Source organism: Phyllobates terribilis, unplaced genomic scaffold (genome assembly GCF_046119375.1).
Source record: "Phyllobates terribilis strain yellow unplaced genomic scaffold, ASM4611937v1 Scaffold_2__4_contigs__length_985480577, whole genome shotgun sequence".
NCBI lineage: Eukaryota > Metazoa > Chordata > Amphibia > Anura > Dendrobatidae > Phyllobates > Phyllobates terribilis.
This window is the reverse complement of record NW_027362762.1, coordinates 425822056-425830746: the sequence shown is the minus strand read 5'-3', so window position 1 is coordinate 425830746 and position 8691 is coordinate 425822056.

Below are 8691 nucleotides of genomic sequence, written 5' to 3'. Positions count from 1 at the left end.
TTAAAGTAATGATGGCCACTCGTTTTTCTTTACTTAGCTGCTTTTTTCTTGCCATAATACAAATTCTAACAGTCTATTCAGTATGACTATCAGCTGTGTATCCACCAGACTTCTGCACAACACAACTGATGGTCCCAACCCCATTTATAAGGCAAGAAAGCCCACTTATTGAACCTGACAGGGCACACCTGTGAAGTGATAACCATTTCCGGTGATTACCTCTTGAAGCTCATCAAGAGAATGCCAAGAGTGTGCAAAGCAGTCATCAAAGCAAAAGGTGGCTACTTTGAAGAACCTAGAATATAAAACATATTTTCAGTTGTTTCACACTTTTTTGTTAAGTATATAATTCCACATGTGTTAATTCATAATTTTGATGCCTTCAGTGTGAATGTACAAGTTTCATAGTCATGAAAATACAGAAAAATCTTTAAATGAGAAGGTGTGTCCAAACTTTTGGTCTGTACTGTATATATACTGTACCTGTGTGTATACATACATTATATACTACACAGCTGCACCTTGTGCCGTCACATGGCGGCACTACTACTGTGTGTGTATATATATATATATATATATATATATATATATATATATATATATATATATATATATATATATATACTGTACCTGTGTGTATACATACATTATATACTACACAGCTGCACCTCGTGCTGTCACATGGCGGCACTACTACTGTGTGTGTATATATATATATATATATACTGTACCTGTGTGTATACATACATTATATACTACACAGCTGCACCTTGTGCTGTCACATGGCGGCACTATTACTGTGTGGGTGTATATATATATATACTGTACCTGTGTGTATACATACATTATATACTACACAGCTGCACCTTGTGCTGTCACATGGCGGCACTACTACTGTGTGTGTATATATATATATATATATACTGTACCTGTGTGTATACATACATTATATACTACACAGCTGCACCTCGTGCTGTCACATGGCGGCACTATTACTGTGTGTGTGTATATATATATACAGTACAGACCAAAAGTTTGGACACACATTCTCATTTAAAGATTTTTCTGTATTTTCATGACTATGAAAATTGTACATTCACATTGAAGGCATCAAAACTATGAGTTAACACATGTGGAATTATATACTTAACAAAAAAGTGTGAAACAACTGAAAATATGTCTTATATTCTAGGATCTTCAAAGTAGCCACCTTTTGCTTTGATGACTGCTTTGCACACTCTTGGCATTCTCTTGATGAGCTTCAAGAGGTAGTCACTGGAAATGGTTTTCACTTCACAGGTGTGCCCTGTCAGGTTTAATAAGTGGGATTTCTTGCCTTATAAATGGGGTTGGGACCATCAGTTGTGTTGTGCAGAAGTCAGGTGGATACACAGCTGATAGTCCTACTGAATAGACTGTTAGCTGTTTTTTTCTTGCCATAATACAAATTCTAAGTAAAGAAAAACGAGTGGCCATCATTACTTTGAGAAATGAAGGTCAGTCAGTCCAAAAAATTGGGAAAACTTTGAAAGTGTCCCCAAGTGCAGTTGTAAAAACCATCAAGCGCTACAAAGAAACTGGCTCACATGAGGACCGCCCCAGGAAAGGAAGACCAAGAGTCATCTCTGCTTCTGAGGATAAGTTTATCCGAGTCACCAGCCTCAGAAATCGCAGGTTAACTGCAGCTCAGATTAGAGACCAGGTCAATGCCACACAGAGTTCTAGCAGCAGACACATCTCTACAACAACTGTTAAGAGGAGACTTTGTGCAGCAGGCTTTCATGGTAAAATAGCGGCTAGGAAACCACTGCTAAGGACAGGCAACAAGCAGAAGAGACTTGTTTGGGCTAAAGAACACAAGGAATGGACATCAGACCAGTGGAAATCTGTGCTTTGGTCTGATGAGTCCAAATTTGAGATCTTTTGTTCCAACCACCGTGTCATTGTACGACGCAGAAAAGGTGAAGAGATGGACTCTACATGCCTGGTTCCCACCGTGAAGCATGGAGGAGGAGGTGTGATGGTGTGGGGGTGCTTTGCTGGTGACACTGTTGGGGATTTATTCAAAATTGAAGGCATACTGAACCAGCATGGCTACCACAGCATCTTGCAGCGGCATGCTATTCAATCCGGTTTGTGTTTAGTTGGACCATCATTTATTTTTCAACAGCACAATGACCCCAAGCATATATCCAGGCTGTGTAAGGGCTATTTGACCAAGAATGAGAGTGATGGAGTGCTACGCCAGATGACCTGGCCTCCACAGTCACCAGACCTGAACCCAATCGAGATGGTTTGGGGTGAGCTGGACCGCAGAGTGAAGGCAAAAAGGCCAACAAGTGCTAAGCATCTCTGGGAACTCCTTCAAGATTGTTGGAAGACCATTTCCGGTGACTACTTCTTGAAGCTCATCAAGAGTGTGCAAAGCAGTCATCAAAGCAAAAGGTGAGTACTTTGAAGAACCTAGAATATAAGACATATTTTCAGTTGTTTCACACTTTTTTGTTAAGTATATAATTCCACATGTGTTAATTCATAGTTTTCATGCCTTCAGTGTGAATGTACAATTTTCATAGTCAAGAAAATACAGAAAAATCTTTAAATGAGAAGGTGTGTCCAAACTTTTGGTCTGTACTGTATACTGTACCTGTGTGTATACATACATTATATACTACACAGCTGCACCTCGTGCTGTCACATGGCGGCACTACTACTGTGTGTGTATATATATATATATATATATATATATATATATATACTGTACCTGTTTGTATACATACATTATATACTACACAGCTGCACCTCGTGCTGTCACATGGCGGCACTACTACTGTGTGTGTATATATATATATATACTGTACCTGTGTGTATACATACATTATATACTACACAGCTGCACCTTGTGCTGTCACATGGCGGCACTACTACTGTGTGTGTGTATATATATATATATATATATATATATATACTGTACCTGTGTGTATACATACATTATATACTACACAGCTGCACCTTGTTCTGTCACATGGCGGCACTACTACTGTGTGTGTATATATATATATACTGTACCTGTGTGTATACATATATTATATACTACACAGCTGCACCTTGTGCTGTCACATGGCGGCACTACTACTGTGTGTGTATATATATATATATATATATATATATATATACTGTACCTGTGTGTGTATACATACATTATATACTACACAGCTGCACCTCGTGCTGTCACATGGCGGCACTACTACTGTGTATGTGTGTATATATATATATATATATATATATATACTGTACCTGTGTGTATACCTACATTATATACTACACAACTGCACCTTGTGCTGTCACATGGCGGCACTACTACTGTGGGTATGTATATATATATATATACTGTACCTGTGTGTATACAGTGGTGGCCAAAAGTATTGGCACCCCTGCAATTCTGTCAGATAATACTCAGTTTCTTCCTGAAAATGATTGCAATCACAAATTCTTTGGTATTATTATCTTCATTTAATTTGCTTGCAAGGAAAAACACAAAAGAGAATGAAGAAAAAATCAAATCATTGATCATTTCACACAAAACTCCAAAAATGGGCAAAAGTATTGGCACCTTCAGCCTAATACTTGGTTGCACAACCTTTAGCCAAAATAACTGCGAACAACCGCTTCCGGTAACCATCAATGAGTTTCCTACAATGCTCTGCTGGAATTGCAGACCATTCTTCTTTGGCAAACTGCTCCAGGTCCCTGATATTTGAAAGGTGCCTTCTCCAAACTGCCATTTTGAGATCTCTCCACAGGTGTTCTATGGGATTCAGGTCTGGACTCATTGCTGGCCACCTTAGAAGTCTCCAGTGCTTTCTCTCAAACCATTTTATAGTTATTTTGGAAGTGTGTTTTGGGTCATTGTCCTGCTGGAAGACCCATGACCTCTGAGGAAGACCCAGCTTTCTCACACTGGGCCCTACATTATGCTGCAAAATTTGTTGGTAGTCTTCAGACTTCATAATGCCATGCACACGGTCAATCAGTCCAGTGCCAGAGGCAGCAAAGCAACCCCAAAACATCAGGGAACCTCCGCCATGTTTGACTGTAGGGACCGTGTTCTTTTCTTTGAATGCCTCTTTTTTTTTTCCTGTACACTCTATGTTGATGCTTTTTCCCAAAAAGCTCTACTTTTGTCTCATCTGACCAGAAAACATTCTTCCAAAACGTTTTAGGCTTTCTCAGGTAAGTTTTGGCAAACTCCAGCCTGGCTTTTTTATGTCTCGTGGTAAGAAGTGGGGTCTTCCTGGGTATCCTACCATACAGTCCCTTTTCATTCAGACGCCGACGGATAGTACGGGTTGACACTGTTGTACCTTCGGACTGCAGGGCAGCTTGAACTTGTTTGGATGTTAGTCGAGGTTCTTTATCCACCATCCGCACAATCTTGCGTTGAAATCTCTCGTCAATTTTTCTTTTCCGTCCACATCTAGGGAGGTTAGCCACAGTGCCATGGGCTTTAAACTTCTTGATGACACTGCGCACGGAAGACACAGGAACATTCAGGTCTTTGGAGATGGACTTGTAGCCTTGAGATTGCTCATGCTTCCTCACAATTTGGTTTCTCAAGTCCTCAGACAGTTCTTTGGTCTTCTTTCTTTTCTCCATGCTCAATGTGGTACACACAAGGACACAGGACAGAGGTGGAGTCAACTTTAATCTATGTTAACTGGCTGCAAGTTGATTTAGTTATTGCCAACACCTGTTAGGTGCCACAGGTAAGTTACAGGTGCTGTTAATTACACGAATTAGAGAAGCATCACATGATTTTTCAAACAGTGCCAATACTTTTGTCCACCCCCTTTTTTAGGTTTGGTGTGGAATTATATCCAATTTGGCTTTAGGACAATTCTTTTTGTGTTTTTTCATTGAAGACAAATTAAATGAAGGTAACAATACCAAAGAAATTGTGATTGCAATCATTTTCAGGAAGAAACTGAGTATTATCTGACAGAATTGCAGGGGTGCCAATACTTTTGGCCACCACTGTATACACCCAGACCAGGGAGCTAATTACCAGAGTAAGGTAGCCGCTAGGTCCTAGAGACAGCCTCTCATCTAAGATGTCTGTAATGCCAAACGTAGAGATCTCCTGCAACCAACTGCAGGGCGACTGCCTGTCACCTCTGATACACCCATGACAGCTACAAAGGCACAGGAAACTTGGCAAAAGTTGAAGGAAAGATGAATGCAGCACGTTATCAGCAAATACTGGAGGCAAATTTGCACTCATCAGCCCGGAAGCTGCGCAAGGGACGTACTTGGACGTTCCAACATGACAACGATCCAAAACACAAGGCCAAGTTGACCTGTCACTTGCTTCAGCAGAACAAAGTGAAGGTTCTGGAGTGGCCATCTCAGTCTCTTGACTTCAATATCATTGAGCCGCTCTGGGGAGATCTCAATCATGCAGTTCATGCTAGACAGCCCAGGAATTTACAGGAACTGGAGGCTTTTTGCCAAGAAGAATGGTCAGCTTTACCATATGAGAAAATAAAGAACCTCATCCACAACTACCACAAAAGACTTCAAGCTGTCATTCATGTTAGAGGGGGCAAAACACGGTATAAGGAACTGGCGTATGTGAACTTTTGATCAGGGTCATTTGGATGTTTTTGGTTGTCATTAAAATTTAAAAAGAGAAAACACAGTAGTTTGACAATAAATGGCTTCAACCAACCAATAACCAGGAGTGGAGAAAAAGTTTTTTTGTCATCATTCATATTCTCTGAAACAAGGCCAAGAAAGGAAAAATTCTGCCGAGGTTTGTAAACTTTGGAGCACAACTGTGTATATATATATATATATATATATATATATATATATATTTATTTATTTATTTATTGTGAGGCAGTGAGGGGGATCATATGCGAGGGTCGGTATGTATCCCCTAGGATGCGCATAGAGAACTATTGAACCTGCTGGAGTGCATTGCAATCACATACACAGCTGTGGTTGCAGTGCAAAATAAAAGTAAGCTTTGACTTTAAGAAAACCCAGCGTGGGCTTTTATTTTTGGAGTGAACTACAGGATGGCAGTGGGGCGGTTTACTCCCTCTAGCCCGGGTCTTGCATGTGGCTCATGTCCACAGTTTTCATTTACACGGCGGTGCAGTTGCCCACGGCAACTGGTTTTGGAGACGGACTGTTTTGATGACCCGGCTGCGATCCTGAGGATACCGTTTGCATTTAATTTGTGAGTTTTGGAAAATAAAGACATTTGAGTTGAACTTTTCTGGGTCACTGCCTTATTACCGCACTGTGTGAACTCCGCTGCACTACAATATGGTGGAGAATGCGGGCAGTATGAACTGAGGCATACCCCAACACTAGCTGCATGTCTGTCATTGGGCCTGCCACACTGCAGCACAGGCCTGCTGACAAGATGGAGGAATTCCTGAGACAGTCCTCACACAGCAACTACAGACAAATAACCTGTTGTTGCAGCAGATTGCGACCCTGCGTGAGGCACCGCCACCACCGACCCCGGAATGTCGTGAGGCCCGAGACCAGGTCCGTTCCACTTTGAGGAAACTGAGTCCGGAAGATGACGTAGAAGTCTTCCTCACCGTCTATGAGCTCACCGTGGAGTGGGAGAACCTGCCAGCCGACCAGTGAGCTGAAGTGGTGGCTCCGTTCCTGATGGGCGATGCGCAGAAGGCCTACTTTGACCTCAGTCGGGAGGACGCCCAGGACTATGGGAAGCTGAATGGTGAGATCCTTGCCCGACTGGGGGTTAATACCTATGTGAGAGCCCAACGGGTGTTTTCATGGAGCTTTGTGGAGGCCTGGTCCGCCATGTCTCAGACATATGACTTGCTGCAGCTGGTTAGAAGGTGGCTCCAGTCTGAGACCTTGACTCTGGTCCAGATGGTAGAGAGAGTGGTGGTCGACCAGCTAGTGAGAACTCTGCCAGCCGCTATGCAGCATTGGGTGAGGCAAGGAGACCCGGGCACTCTAGACCAGGTGGTTAGCCTGATCAAGCGGTACATGGCCACTCAGGACTTCATACGGGACTCTGCCTCATTGCGGTTATCACGCCAGACCCTGCAAGCCCAGGAGCTGGGGAATGGGTCGCGTCCCTCTGCTGGGGACAGTCAGCACTGAGCCCATACTGAGAGAGCATCCCGGAGTGAGGGTGGCAGGAGACCAGTTTCCCCTAAAACGGTCTCAAGAATTAACAGTGCCTCCACTATCAGGTGCTTGTGATGCCAAGGACCCGGACATGTGGCTGTTAACTGCCCCCTGATTGTAGAACTTATGGACTGTGGGTTTACTCGCCGGATGTCCATGTATGTCCAGACAGTCAACACTGCGAACGCAGACACGGCATGCAGTGAACCCCAACTGTGCCAGGTACACATCAACGGGTACCCGACGGAGGCCCTCTTAGACTCAGGGAGCCTGGTGACACTTGTCCATGTGCCATTGGTTGCCGAGGACAGCCCCAATCGTCGGAAAGTGGGGGTTGTTTGTATACATGGGGACCTCTGAGAGTACCCGACAGCGGAGGTTACTTTTTCCACCCCGTGTGGGGAGATGAAACATGTGGTGGGAGTGGCGAAGAACCTTCCTTATGGGACTGTGTTGGGAAGAGACTTGCCCTTTTTTGGGTCCTGTGGGAGAATAAAATTAACCCTCCCAGGGTAAATGTCATTCCGGGCGCGGAACCCGAAGATCCCGAGTCAGGGATACCTGCTGTAGGAGTCGCCAACTTAGGGGCAGAGTGTAAACCCGATAGGTTTCTCCTAGAGGTATTGGCAGAAGAGGTCGAGGAGACCCCATCGATTCCAGAGCTGCAAGTGTCCCGGGGAACATTTGGGACAGCTCAGCTGCAGGATCCTACCCTGACCAGGGCACGGGAAAGGGTAATAGAGGTTAATGGGGTGGCTCAGCAAGCGGGTGCAGAGACGGTTTTTCTGCGCATGGCGGTCAACCAAGATTTACTTTATAGGGTTGACAAGATCTGGAACGAGGTCGTGGAACAGCTAGTAGTACCTCAATCGTACTGTACTCGAGATGGCCCACACACACCTGCTGGGTGGGCATCTAGTGGTTAAAAAGACCCAAGAGCGCATCTTGCAGCGGTTCTTTTGGCCTGGGATTTACACTGAGGTACAGAGGTGTTGTGAATCGTGCCCGGAATGTCAGCTGATTACACCCACCGCAAGCTTCCGTAGCCCATTGGTACCTCTGCCAGTTATAGAAGTACCTTTTGAATGGATTGCGATGGATTTGGTGAGGCCCATTGTAAAGTCACCTCGTGGCCACCAACACATACAGTACAGACCAAAAGTTTGGACACACCTTCTCATTTAAAGATTTTCTGTATTTTCATGATTTTGAAAATTGTACATTCACACTGAAGACATCAAAACTATGAATTAACACATGTGGAATTATATACTTAACAAAAAAAGTGTGAAACAACTGAAAATATGTCTTATATTCTAGGTTCTTCAAAGTAGCCACCTTTTGCTTTGATGGCTGCTTTGCACACTCTTGGCATTCTCTTGATGAGCTTCAAGAGGTAGTCACCGGAAATGGTTTTCACTTTACAGGTGTGCTCTGTCAGGTTTAATAAGTGGGATTTCTTGCCTTATAAATGGGGTTGGGACCATCAGTTGTGTTGTGCAGAAGTCA